We start from the raw sequence: 13,963 nt of genomic DNA on the forward strand, positions 1-13,963 counted from the left end.
CAGATTCTACTTGCTTTCCCTGCAGTCTCACAGCCGCTGTAGTGAAGGCTATTTTGAAACTTCTGAGGATCCAATTTCTGCTCAAAACTGTGGTAAAGAGAGTGAAAGAGCTCCTCAACCATGCTGTTTCCCCAAGCTGAAACAGCCCCAGTAGGAAGTTGTTCCTATAACTTTGGACTTGCATGTGTTTGGAACACTCCACATAGAGCTTTGAAATTATGTAACTCCCAGTAGATGCTGTTTAGTCTCATACAAATAGCATGGAGAGGAAGGCAGGAGCTTCTCTTCTCCCTATGTCAAAGTAGGCTTCCCAATCCCCAGGTCCCAGCGGGGGATCCCCTGGTTTTACAGGCTTCCCCCCTCCCTCAGCCAGCTGGCTGGCGGGGGAAGCTCCACCCCCACAGCCATTATGCACCTCCAGGAACGATTCCCATAGGGAATGATGGGGAATTGATCCGCGGGTGTCTGGGGCTCTGGGAAGGCTGTTTTTTGAGGTAGAGATGCCAAATTTTCCATATAGCATCTAGTGCCTCTCCCCAAAATACCTCCCAAGTTTCAAAAGGATTGGACCAGGGGATCCAATTCTATGAGCCCCAAAAGAAAGTGCCCCTATCCTTCATTATTTTCTATGGAAGGAAGGCATTCTAAAAGATGTGCTGTCCCTTTAAATGTGATGGCCAGAACTCCCTTGGAGTTCAATTATGCTTGTCACACCCTTGCTCCTGGCTCTGCCCCAATGTCTCCTGGCTCCACCTCCAAAGTCTCCTGGCTCCACCCCCAAAGTCCCCAGATATTTCTTGAATTGGACTTGGCAACCCTATGTCAAAGTTTGGAGAATTGGGCTCCTGGTGTGTTTAAAAATGCCTTTCCTCACAGCTGCTGATTGATTGCAGGGAAAGCAAGTCAATCCAACTCACAAAAAAGAATGGCGAAGAATGTGGACGAGTGTGTTCCAGTTTAGGCACAAAGACCTGAAACGGTGATGCCCAGTTTCTTCAGCCTGGGTGTAGGATTGGATGTACACCATTTATTAACTCATTAGCTATGCTTGTCCTACAGCCACACCTGAATGTGAGCATCATTCCAGATGCACACATAGTAGTCCCCAACATATGACTCAATGTATAGCGAGGAAGAGGAGGCTTGAGCATGCTGGGTCATTTCCTGGGTCATTTTCATGGTGCAAATCCACAAAGGAAGTATCTACAGGTATACTCACTCCCTGTGATAAGGGATGCTGCTTTCCCAATGTGGCTAATCAAGGAGAGAGAGAGAGTTCATGTGAACACTTGTGGACACGTGTAGATGCTGTATTCATGAGCTGGTGGTCACACAGAGGCCTGCTCACCCTCTCTGCATGTTCAGTCAACATGCCGAGGGATCACTTGTACTGGACTGACACCCAATTCATTTGATTGCTGGTGAGGAATGAGGTAAATGGTATTTTAGGAACATTTTAAAAGGATCAAAAGAGTCCCCTCAATTTTGTTTTCTTCTACTTCCCCCATTCCTTAATTGGATTTGTCCTTCCTCAGTGATATCATCATGTAACTAAGTGGGATTGTTGTGCTGTGTTGTAATTATATCTTTTTCTGTACTGGATACTCAACTGGCTGGACTCATCTTTACTGAGTGATATAAAAAGCGCTGCTCTCATTCTTAATTCATGTTGTTTGCCCTTATAGATGTAATCCCGCAGACAAATCTGATTGGATATGTAGCATTATGAAGCCTTCCCATTCCTCATTTCATCCCCAGTTGGCTGGAATCTTCCTTGGGACTAAATCAGGAACAAGAAAAAATGAGGGATTAGAGGAAAATAATGACAAAGAAATAACAGCAGACTGGGAAATCATGGCTGTGAACAGGGCTGAAAAAAGACAAAGATTTTTTAACAGGGGATTTCTAAGCCCCTCAAGAGCACTATTTTCACTCCAACAGCTAAAACAGAAAAATTCAATGCACCCCTGTTATTGACAGTGGTAAAGGTATCATTGGGGCAGTCCTGTTATAGTCCCTGATCTCTTCCTCAGGGGCCAGAAAGCAGGACATCAAACAACACTGGTAATTTCACTAATTAGTTGATTTCCCTGGGACCCCCTCTTCCTTGATTGGTTAGTTATTTTATACTTCATGACAGACACCACAAGTGGAGTACAACAATAAAGATTCAAGGGACAACTGGGTGTTTGAATGGCAGCTTCTACAGCGTGGACCCTTGGCCATCAATGACATAAGCCAGGTTCTAGGCTCTTCCCTCCAAAAGGTGAAAGCAGCAGGAGCTGAAGCGGGCTCAAGTTAAACAAAGTTAGGAAAGTGTCCACTCCCAAGTTAACTTCCTGAGGTTCTAGAATATATGTAAAAGAATACAAATAATAACTGTATAAAATATATAGCGAATGACGCATCACTTTTCATTATTAGAAGGATATGTACATAAAATATGGCATGCACCTCTTCAAACCACTTGGGAATGATGATACTCATATATACCCTGCTTCCCAAATACTGTAACTGAACACATATCCAATTTTATTCATGCATACCTTTTCAGATTTGACAATATGCATTTATTTTAGGTACCTGTATTGATGACAAAATGCAAAGTCAGCATTGGCTCTGAATGTAATACAAAAGCTCCAGCTGATGGATGATAATACCATTCTTTGCTAGACACTTTTCTTTATTTTACAAAGTAAAGTAAGTGAATAAAATGTAACGAAGTGAATGTACATTTGGAACATTTTGCATATCCATTTGTCAATGTGACAGTGATATATACCAGCATCCTTTATAAAAAGCCTAAAAGTCCTCTGGTGAAGTCAAATCCAGCCCCCTCATTGGCTAAGCCTGCACTCTATGAGCCACTGGCCCATCACGTGTTCATCAACCCCTCTGGCTTTACATTGGTTCATTGTCCTGTCCTCCCACCCTATGCCCTCCCCCACCACTGCCGGCCCTGTCAGGCAAAAACACCATCAGATGGTCACTAACATCTGAGGGAGACGGTTCTCTGCTGGGAGCTTACTGATCACTATTGCCTCTCCTCAGGGCCCTATCTTCCTTCTTCTCGTTTTTCTTTCATTCCTCTCTCCCCCTCTTTTTTCTACCTCCCCCTTCTGTTCTTTCTCTCATTCTTTCTCTGTATTTTTGTCTTTCGGTCTTTTTATTACATTTTGTCTGTCTGCCTTCCTCCCTTTAATCCACACAAACAGTAGCAGTTAACATCTCTTCAACTGACAAGGAATGCTCATTCACAGCAGGGAGGGGCTGCTTCAGAGGGAGCAAAAGGGAGGTTTGCAATGGCTTGCCTCGCAGTATCAGCTGCTTGATGATACCAGCAATTTCCTCCCAGGGAAATACTGTTGCCAACCTCCAGGTGCATGGCTCCCACCCCCATGAAGAAAGAGTGTCCTTTTCACATGTAGAGGCTGCCAAGTTGTCAGCTCCAGGTCACCTCCCTTTGAGGTATGTGGGGGGAGATTAATGCCTTCACTTGGGTGGATGGGAAGACAGCAAGGTACTTCAGAAACCATTGGCTGATCACAGCTCAGTCAGAGTCTCTCGCCTTCCACTGACTGACTCCCCTGCCCTCACTTACTCAGGCCCAAGAATGTTGGCCAAAAGCAGTTTTACCTCCGAGAGAAACACATATCCCACTCTTCTCTATGTCCTCTCTGGCAACTGACCTCAGAAAGGACTGCTGCTGTACTCCAGCCTCACAAAAGGTGTTGTGGCCACCACCACCACCAAACCTCTTCCACCCTATCAACGACCCATGCAGACGACCTGTCAATACAGGCAGCCTCCAAAGGTCGCTGAAATAAGCCAGGGAGCTTATTTCCTTTCTTTTCTGTCTCTTTCCTCACTCCCTGTCTCCCGCCTCCCCTCAGCCTCATCCCAGGATGGTTGGTTGAGAAGGAGATAGGGTTGCCAACTCCAGGAGATTTGAAGGGTGGAGCCTGGAGAGGACTGGGTGTGAGGAAGAGTGGGGTCTCAGACAAGGCCACCCACCAAACCAGCCATTTCCTCCTGAGGGGCCATTGTTGCCAATCTCCAGGTGAGGGCTGGAGATCACTCAGAATGGCAGAGATCAACTCCTTTTGAGGTTGGGGGGGGGGAGTGAATGACTTCACATGGGCGAGTGGGAGACAACAAGACTGGAGGGGGGCACTCACCCAGAGGCCTTAGTGATACCTTTCCAGGTTGGTGGGAAATTCTTGGAGATTTTGTGGTGGACTTTGAGGAGAGCATACAAGTTAGAGCTTCAGGGTGTGGTCTGCCAGACCCAGGTTCTTGCTGTGAAAGCTGACTGGGTGATTTTGGACCAGTCACAGAATTCCAGCCTAACCTGCCTCACAGGGTTGTTGTTCAGATTAGAGGGGTGGGGAGAGGAGAATGATGTAAGCTGCCTTGGTTCCACCCCCACCCCCCTCACTGTGGAGAAAGACTGTCCTTTTCCTATGTAAAAGCTGCAGGGAGGGGGAAGGTGATGGAAAGCTGAAGTCAGAGGGGCAGATAAAGGAAAAGAAATAAGGTTGCCAACTCCAGGTTAGGATTTAAGGGGTGAGGCCTAGAGAGGGTGAGGTTTGAGGAGGGATGGAAACTCAGACAGGTATAATGCCATTTCTTCCTGGGGAACCACTGTTGCCAATCTCCAGTTGATGGCTGGAGACCACTCAAAATTACAACTGCTCTCCAGATGGCCTCTGAGGAAGAGGCCTTTCCTCCTGGGGTACAACTGTTGCCAATCTCCAGGTGACAGCTGGAGAGCACTGAGAATTGCAGCTGCTCTCCAGTCCACTCTTTTTGAGATGTGTGTGCCTTCACTTGGGTGGGAAGACAGCAAGGGTGGGTGGGGCACTTGCCCAGAGCCTCCTTCTAGAGTCCATTGTATTTTTTTTCCACAATGGGCCTTACCACAGACATAAAATTAGTTTCATGTTGGCAAATCCCAGCAGCCTGATTCGTTGGGACTGGGTGGAACTGCACTTCATCAACCTTTGGCCTGTCACACAATCAATCAAGAGTACTTGCTTACCATTGGTTGAGTCTGCTCCTCTCTCCTGCCCGAGTGGCTGTTGCTACCCAGCAAAGCTGATTCTGTCAGTAAAATGCAACCAACCTTAGATCTGGCACTTACTGGGTCTCCCTACTCCCACACTGGCTGAGCTGCCTGTCACACTGATTCACAGAAAAGAGAAAGAAAACCTTCCTTTGATTGGCTGATGGAGGAAAGAGGAGGGAGACAGAAGAGAAAGTCAGAGACAGACTGTTGGTCTGAAACTCCAACTTCAGGTTAGAAAATTCCTGGAGATTTAAGGGAGGGGGCCTGTAGAGGGTGGGGTTTGAAGAGAGGTGAGACCTCAGACAGGTACAATGCCATAGACTCCAAACCAACAATTTCCTCCTGTGGAACCCTTGTTGCCAATCTCCAGGTGAGGACTGGAGATAACTCAGAATTACAACTAATCTCCAGATGGCAGAGATCACTTCCCCTGGAGAAAATGGCTGCTTTGCAGGATGGACAGATAAGCAGGGTGCTTAAGACTGAGTGTTGTTCTGAAAGGTATCACTAAAGGCCTCTGAGGCAGAACTCACTGGGGCCAGTCCTGACTATGGCTGTCAGTTCCAAGTTGGTGAGAAATTCCTGGAGATTCTGTGATGGAGTTTGAGGAGGGCACAGGGCTTCAGAGTGGGGTCTGCCAGACCCAGGTACTTGCTGTGGAAGCTGACTGGGTGATTTTGGACCAGTCACAGACTTTCAGCCTAACCTCCTTCACAGGATTATGAGAAGAGAATGATGCAAGCTGCTTTGGTCCCCCCCCCCCCCCAAAAAAAAAAACCACACACACACACACACTGTGGAGAAAGACAACCTATGTAGAGGTTGCAGGGAGGGGGAAGGTGATGGAAAGCTGAAGTCAGAGGGGCAGATAAAAGGAATGAGATAGGGTTGCCAACTCCAGATTTGGAAATTCCTGGACATTTAAGGGGTGGGGCCTGGAATGAGTGGGGTTTGAGGAGGGATGGGGCCTCAGACAGGTACAATGCCATTTCCTCCTAGGGAACCACCATTGCCAATCTCCAGGTGAGAGCTGGCGATCACTCAGAATTACAGATGGCAGAGATCAGCTCCCATGGAGGTGGGGGAGGAGTGAATGCCTTCAATTGGGTGGGTGGGAAGACAGCAAGGGGGGCACTCACCTGGAGCCTCTTTCTAGAGCCCATTGTATTTTTCATCACAATGGACTTTACTCCTAGTAGTATTTATAATTCTGTCGAGTCGCGTTCTGACAGAGCAGCCTTCTTAATCTGCAAATGTTATTGTGATAAAATGAAGTATACTTTTGGGCATGAGCTTGCTAATCACATGTATGAGCTAAACAAAGAAAGTGATTGTCCTAGATACATACTAGAGATACACTAGAGCTGTGATCTTCAGCCTATGGCTTGGAGCCCTCACAAGTCCCACAGATCTACCTTTCCCCCCCTGCTTTGTGGAATGACTTGTGCTAATTCATATATATATATATATATATATAAGGTTGGATCCAAACTAAATTTTATACTCACACAAGGCACTTCTGTCAGTGGAACATAATATTCCTCCCGTCCCCTCACCACTGCAGCCCACTGATCTTCCTAAAATGCTGCTCCTGAGGTACAGGTTCCCTCAGTAGCACCATGGGAGGCAAATCGGGGGAATCCGCATAGAAATTTCTCCGCCTTTTCTGTTAGCAGGGAATTTAGTTTGGCTATAGCCTGCACAGACTTGATGCTGTCAATAGAATTAAGTATCTTAATTATGTATAGGCTTGCAGCTAATGGGAATACAAAATATATCTTGGCAGCTGAAGTACAAAGTAAAGCTCCAAAATATTTGCTGGAGCACTGAACATCCCTAAACGGCATAAGCAAATGGTAAACAGTTATTTTTATCATGAGTCAACCTTTTTTCAGACCCAGGTAAACACCAACTGATTTCTTAATCGAGTTCCAGCTCTGCACACACTAACTATTATATTGCTATTGCTTTTCTGATGGCAGAGGGCAAGGTTCCAGAGAGTTTTCCATAGTATTTGCCTGGCAATGTTCTGCCATTTATGAGACCAGTATTATTATCCACTGTCCTGCTTTTATTAGTATTTTGACTAACAGTAGAGAGGGAAAGCCTTCTGGCAAATGTTATTATCAGTAAAAAGAACAGAAAAACCATAAGAGAAGCCATGTTGGATCAGGCCAATGGCCCATCCAGTCCAACACTCTGTGTCACACAGTGGCCAAAAAAACCCAGGTGCCATCAGGATGTCCATCAGTGGGACCAGGACACTAGAAGCCCTCCCACCGTTCCAGCCCCCAAACCCCTCCCCCAAGAATACAGAGCATCACTGCCCCAGACAGAGAATTCCATCTATACCTTGTGGCTAATAGCCACTGATGGACATCTGCTCCATATGTTTATCCAATCCCCTCTTGAAGCTGTCTATGCTTGCAGCCGCTACCACTTCCTGTGGCAGTGAATTCCATGTATTAACCAACCTTTGGGTGAAGAAGTACTTCCTTTTATCCATTCTAACCTGACTGCTCAGCAATTTCATTGAATGCCCACGAGTTCCTGTATTGTGAGAAAGGGAGAAAAGTACTTCTTTCTCTACCTTCTCTATTTTGAATCAAATTGAATAATGGGATCATTAATGAGCCTTTAATGTTCTAGACATGATATTTTATTTATTTTTCCATTTTCTTTTCTTGTTTTATAACCAAATATACTGACTGAGCTTTTGAAGGCAAAAATGAACCAACTGTAAATATTGATGGGAGCCTTAAAGTGGATCTTATGTACTGGTTACAAGTCACCCACTGGCATCCAAATGGATAATCAGCACTCTGTTAGCATGAGGAATCATGCTGGATTGCCAATCATTTCCTAGTAACTCACTCAGGACCAGAGAAAACATTAGCTGCTAATCTGCTAATTGAATCCAGATAGGTAGATCCCATGAAGCAGTAGGATGTGGACCAGAAATGGGGTTATGTTTATTTCTCAATGCGCTTGCTTTCTTGAAGATCAGTTGAAAACTGAGGTGTAACAAATTAAAACCTTCTTGATGAGATCACTCTTTCAAACAAGGATAGCATTGTCCTCTTTCTACCCATGTAAGCCTGTTCTCACAGCAGCTCATGTAAGTAAGATGAAGCTATGCGTAACCATTGGGATCCAGTGACTCCTCTGATGGAAAAAAGGGTGTCTCTTGTGACAGACCACTCAGTGGGAAGCAGCACTTCTGGAAGGAGTGAAGATGCTCAGTTATGCCAAGTGAGCTGAAATTTAAGCCTTGCTGGTTTAGAAATGACACTCCAAAAAGATGCACAACTCCAGGACGCAGCAGCTGCAGGGTTGGGTTACCGTCACTCGCAAAGCCTTGCAACTCTTTTAGTGCAGTTCATTTCAAGCCCAAATCTTCCAGGACTATGTAATGAGCCATTTGGCCATTAAGATTTTCACCTAAAAGCTTTGCTTCCTGAATCAGACTTCTCTAGATCAGTTATTCTGGCTGTGATTGTGAGGTAATGGTTTTAAATCCTGAAATACCTAAAGAACATACAAAGTATGACTTCAAATAATTTTGCATGTGCATGACTTTTTCTGATGCTTAGATGTTGTAAAGAGGATTTAAACAGTACCAGTGAGCACTTGACAACAGAACAAAATGCCCTTTCAAGCCAAAAATGGTAGTACAGTTTGGTTAGTATCTAAGTTGTTTACAATCTAATTTTGTTATAGAAACTATACCATGTTTTCCTGTTCTAATTATAGTCTTCCATTCACTCAGATGATAGCTATAGGTTTTTCTTGTGGGCAACTGCAGCAGAATCCTAGAAGTTGTGTGTGGGTGGGTGGGGGGATTTATTATTGTATCTTTGGTTTTAACTACAATGTTTTAAACTATTATTGTAAGCCACCTTGAACCACAAGGAAAGATGGGATATGTTTAAATAAAAATTGTTTTAAAATATGTATTATGTAAATGCTCTTTGCCCTGGATCTGCTTAGCCCAAGCTAGTCCAATCTCATAAGCTAAGCAGAGTTGACCCCAGCTAGTATTTGGATGGGAAACCTCCAAGGCATACCAGGGTCCTGATGGGGAGGCAGGCAATGGCAAACCACCTCTGAACATCTCTGCCCTTGAAAACCCAACGGGTTGCAATAAGACAGTTGTGACTTGATAGCACCAAAAACAAAACAAAACTTCTCTTTAGAACATCCTCCAGAGTGGAGCCAGACAAAATATTTTCTTTGAGCAGGCAGTGGCTTTGTTAGGATTTTAAGAAACACCAATAGTACAGCTGCTAAATATTATCCTCTCATTGATGGGAAAGGGGCCCTGGGTGTTCTGTTTAATGATACGCTTGACTTTGAGTTTTCCAAACATGTTGCTAGCTAGGATAGAAAAGAAGTTCTATGAATTGCATGCAGTGTTGTCTAGATTCAGAGGTAAAGATCATGAACCTGAGCAGACCAATCATCTTCTGCATCAAGGGGAAGTGATAGTCTGTAAAATGCAGTCTGTAAAAGGGATATTGACAAAAAAATGTACATTTGTTCAGATTAGCATGGGTTAAGTTTAATGCCTGTTTGTTGAACCCAGAGTAGAATAGGGAATATGTAAATAAATCAGGAATGTTGGAGAAGTGCGGATGAGGAAGAGAGGCTGGGCATAGATGCTCCTGCCACTGAATAAGGTACTGTCTGTGACTGTGCTGTAAAAGCTCATAAGTGCTGTCTAAACATGTGAAGGACTGTGAAGGGCTGATGCCTCACAAAGTCAAAGAGCCTTTAGTGACAGGCTGCTCGAAGGGATTTGATTGGTTATCATCAGTTGAGCAGAAAGACTTGGGAATTAACTGCTGAGGAGAACTCAGTTTAGCTCTAACTGAGAACTGGAACAGTTTAGCCCAGACTGAGGAGAATTTAGTACAGACTGAGAACAGTTTAACACTGACAGAGGGCTGGTAAGGTTGGTAAGGAAGAGTGGGAGGATCTGTGAAGACCCCCATTCAGGCCAGGAAAAGGGATACATCTCATTAGATGTAATTATCTGCTCAGTTGGAATGAATGGAGCAGCACAGGTGCAGGAGGTCTGTGGGCTGGTTTATACATTCTAACCTGAAATGAGACAGTGGACACACACACACGTTGCCACTGGAAAGCAGCATCTGCCCACATGGTCATGCTAGCCCACACATCACTTTCTCAATGCGGTTGCAAAGGTGCATAAGGAGGATTTCGGAACAGTAAGAATGGTACAAATGTAATTCTAAAAACAACAAATTAAATACAGACATGGTGTGGGGGGGAGATTCACAACTTTAAAGGCATCCAGAAAGCCCAAAGGTTGCCCAAAAGAGCAAGAGAAAATGTAAATCTTCTCATTGCCTCTGGAAGGCTAGTCCATTGGAGCAGCCATAGCACAAGTTTGTGAGGGGGCAGAAGCAGAATGTACTCTCACAGGGGTCAGAATGACCAAAAGGCATTGCAAATACAATGAATGCTTTGATGGCAAAGGGCGCTTAAATTGCTCTCTCTCACACACAGAAATTTAAGTTTCAGCCTTGCATTGCCAACAGGCCTGGAGAAAAATGGCCTTTCCCTTTAGAAAGGCTTAGTGGAATGTTAACTACTTCCATGCCATGAAAAGCTTTAGCTGCCCAGTTCCATTTATTAAGCCTCAATTAGAGGGATGAGATGCTTTTTCTTCAGACACTTGGCAAGCCTACTTCGGCTTGCTACCAATGTTCAGGTCTATTCACTTAAAAACAAATGAAAACAACAGAACTCCAGATTCTGTTGTAATGGATACCCTCCCGAGTTACAGACAAAACATCTGCGTATCAATAATCAGTCCAGTCTGATGGATGCTTGAGCCATGTTTATTTATAGCAAGGATTAAGGCAATTGATACAATATTAAATTAAAGCATGTGAAAACCACAAACGAATTCCTAGTTTCCGTTGTGCAAGAACTCTATCTGCCAGTAATTGGACAGTGGACTATCAGAGATAATGTCTGCACCATGTCCACTTTTCCTCTTCTTGATATCCACTTTCTTCTTTTGCATGAGGCAAGCTCCTGATCAGGTTGCCTGGATGTTTCTTGGTAAAGGCTTCTCAAGCACTATTGCATATGTGCAATAGTCACCTGGTTGTTACAGCCTGTGGATGCTTTTGTCCAGTCCAATAATTTGCCGGAGAAAAGGTCATGGACCCTCAAGTCATTAAATGGATCAACTTGCATAAAGCATGGAATCACCTGTAGTTCATTTCTTCTGTGCATCTATGCACTCGGTGTGTCCCTAACTAGCCAACATAAAATATATTGTATTGCCTATTTTTTGTGCTTGAACATTCACCATGAATAATTTGAAAAGTGATCACAAGAAATGACTGCAAGATTAGGTGAGTTCATGGATAGACACCAAAGGTACATAGATACACTAAGCAGTAAGCCTCAAGTTTTAAAAAAAGCTTAAATTGAATTCTTTTTTTTACCATGCGCTTTTTAAAGCCACAGGTGGAAGCAGCAGTGGTGAGGTTTAATAATAGAAGAAAATAATGTAATTTTACAAGCTGGATGCATCCAAATTGGATTAGATACGTCCAAACAGGTCACTAAACAATTGTCTTCCTGCTGATGATCAGCGAGCAAGAACTGAGACAAATCAGTGGTAACCATTACCCCTCATTTGCCCTCCAATTTATAAGTTCATAAGAACATAAGAAGAACCCACTGGATCAGACCAGTGGTCCATCTAGTCCAGCATCCTGTTTCACAGTGGCCAACCAATTCCTCTGGATGACCAACAACAGGGCATAGTTCCCCTCCTCTGTACTTTTTCCAGCTCAGCAATGCCCTTTTTGAGATACAGCGCCCAGAACTGTTTTCCGTATGAGGCTGCACCATAGATCTATACAGAGCCATTCCAATATCAACTGTTTTATTCTCAACCCCTTTCCTAAAATTGTTTGATTGTTTTCACTACTGCAGCACATTGTGTTGACACTTTCATTGAACTCTCCACTATGACTCCAAGTTCTTTTTCCTCTTAGTCTCAGCGAGTTCAGATCCCATTAGCCTATGCTTGAAATTTGGACTTTTTGGCCCAGAGTGCATCACCTTACACTTACCAACCACTGAACTTCATTTGCCACATTGTCACCCACTCACCCAGTTTGTGGAGGTTCTCTTGGAGTTCTTCACAATAAGCCTTGGTTTTCACCATCCTGAATAATTTTGTCTTTTGCAAATTTGGTCACTACACTACTCACCTATAGTTCTAGAATAATTATGAATAAATTAAATCATGCCAGCCCTCATTATTGATCCTTTTGGGACCCAACCGCTTATTTCCCTCCATTGTGAGAACTGTCCGTTGATTCCTACTTGTTGCTTCCTGTAATTTAGCCAGTTTTTAATCTATAAGTGAACCATCATCTTATCCCATGACTGCTAAGTTTACTCAGGTCTTTGGTGAAGTACCTTGTCAAAAGCCTTTTGAAAGGAGAAGAAGCATGGGAGAAGATACTATGGGCATCTTCATTTTAATCATTTTGTCCTACTGGTAGCCTGGCTCTATATAAAATGATGCAGTAATGGAGGTTTGAAACATCATTTGTGAAAAACATAAGGGAAGCCATGGTGGATCAGGCCAATAGCCCATCCAGTCCAACACTTTGTGTCACACAGTGGCCAAAAAAAACCCCAGGAGCCATCAGGAGGTCCATCAGTGGCGCTAGGACACTAGAAACCCTTCCACTGTTGCCCCTCCCAAGCATCAAGAATACAGAGCATCACATGGTATATGACTCCTAAGAAATTAGCAAAGATGAATAACAAGATGCCAGACAGGTGTTGGAAATGTAAAAAGCATGAAGGTTCTTTCTACCATATGTGGTGGACTTGTGAAAGAGCTAAAATGTTTTGGCAGATGATTCAGCAAGAGATTTTTAATATCTTGGGATATGAGTTTAATAAATTTGCAGAGACTTTTCTGTTGGGACTACATATGGAAAAATTTCCAAAAGAAGATAGAACTTTAATTTGGTACTTGCTCTCAGCTGCTAGGACATTGTATGCACAGTTGTGGAAGCAAGAAAAAATACCAGAGAAATGGGACTGGATTATAAAAGTTATGTCATGGAGTGAAATGGACAAATTAACTAGAATATTAAGAGACTATGATTTAGAACTTTTTAAGTTGGAGTGGAAGAAGTTCAGAAGATATGTAGAAAAAGAGTGGAAAATAAAGGGACATTGGACAATCTTTGATAATGATTAAGTTTTTAAAACAAGAGTATAACTTTTTTTTTTTTAATAGAAGGGTACCTTTAATATTTGGGGTTTTTTTTAAGTAAATAACACTGGCGGGGGTCAAGTAACGGGGGGAGGGGCGGGGGGAAAGTAAGATGGGGTAGATAAATTTTTCCTTTTTTAAGTTGTAAGATATAGATATAACTTTGCTACCATATGTTACTAATAAAATTGTTTATAACCTAAGAATACAGAGCATCACTGCCCCAGAGAGACAGTTGTTGTTGCTGTTAGTTTATTTATATTCTGCCTATTCCCCCACGGGGGCTCAGGGCAGAGTACATCAAATATGCAATAATAAAACAAACAATCAAGAACAGCTAAAATCATAATAAAATCAGTTACAGCATTGAGCTCAGAATCTAATCAGCATTTTACATACCATATATTACATTTGTGTTACATAGCCCACTGGCCCCCGTCAGTAACAAACAGTCCATATAATGATGAAGTAGCATAATTTTTTTCAGCACTGATGATGGTACAACATGATGTACAGCAGGGGAGGCCAACCAATCTAACAAATGGAAGCCCGCTGCCTCATCCAAAAGCCTGGCGGAACAGCTCCATTTTACAGGCCCTATGAAAGGC

The 13,963-nt window shown here is 43.5% G+C and overlaps 1 protein-coding gene across 1 annotated transcript in view; it reads left to right on the top strand.

Annotated features, from left to right (window-relative positions):
• The first annotated feature begins 8,478 nt into the window (after positions 1 to 8,478).
• The window catches only part of SLC41A3 (solute carrier family 41 member 3), a 72,369-nt gene continuing 66,884 nt past the window's right edge, over positions 8,479 to 13,963 (top strand). Inside the window, exon 1 of the mRNA XM_060239670.1 lies at positions 8,479 to 8,571. The gene's annotated coding sequence lies outside the window, so the exon portion shown is untranslated. The remainder of the gene's footprint in view (positions 8,572 to 13,963) is intronic.

The sequence above is a fragment of the Heteronotia binoei genome, chromosome 5 (genome assembly GCF_032191835.1).
Source record: "Heteronotia binoei isolate CCM8104 ecotype False Entrance Well chromosome 5, APGP_CSIRO_Hbin_v1, whole genome shotgun sequence".
NCBI lineage: Eukaryota > Metazoa > Chordata > Lepidosauria > Squamata > Gekkonidae > Heteronotia > Heteronotia binoei.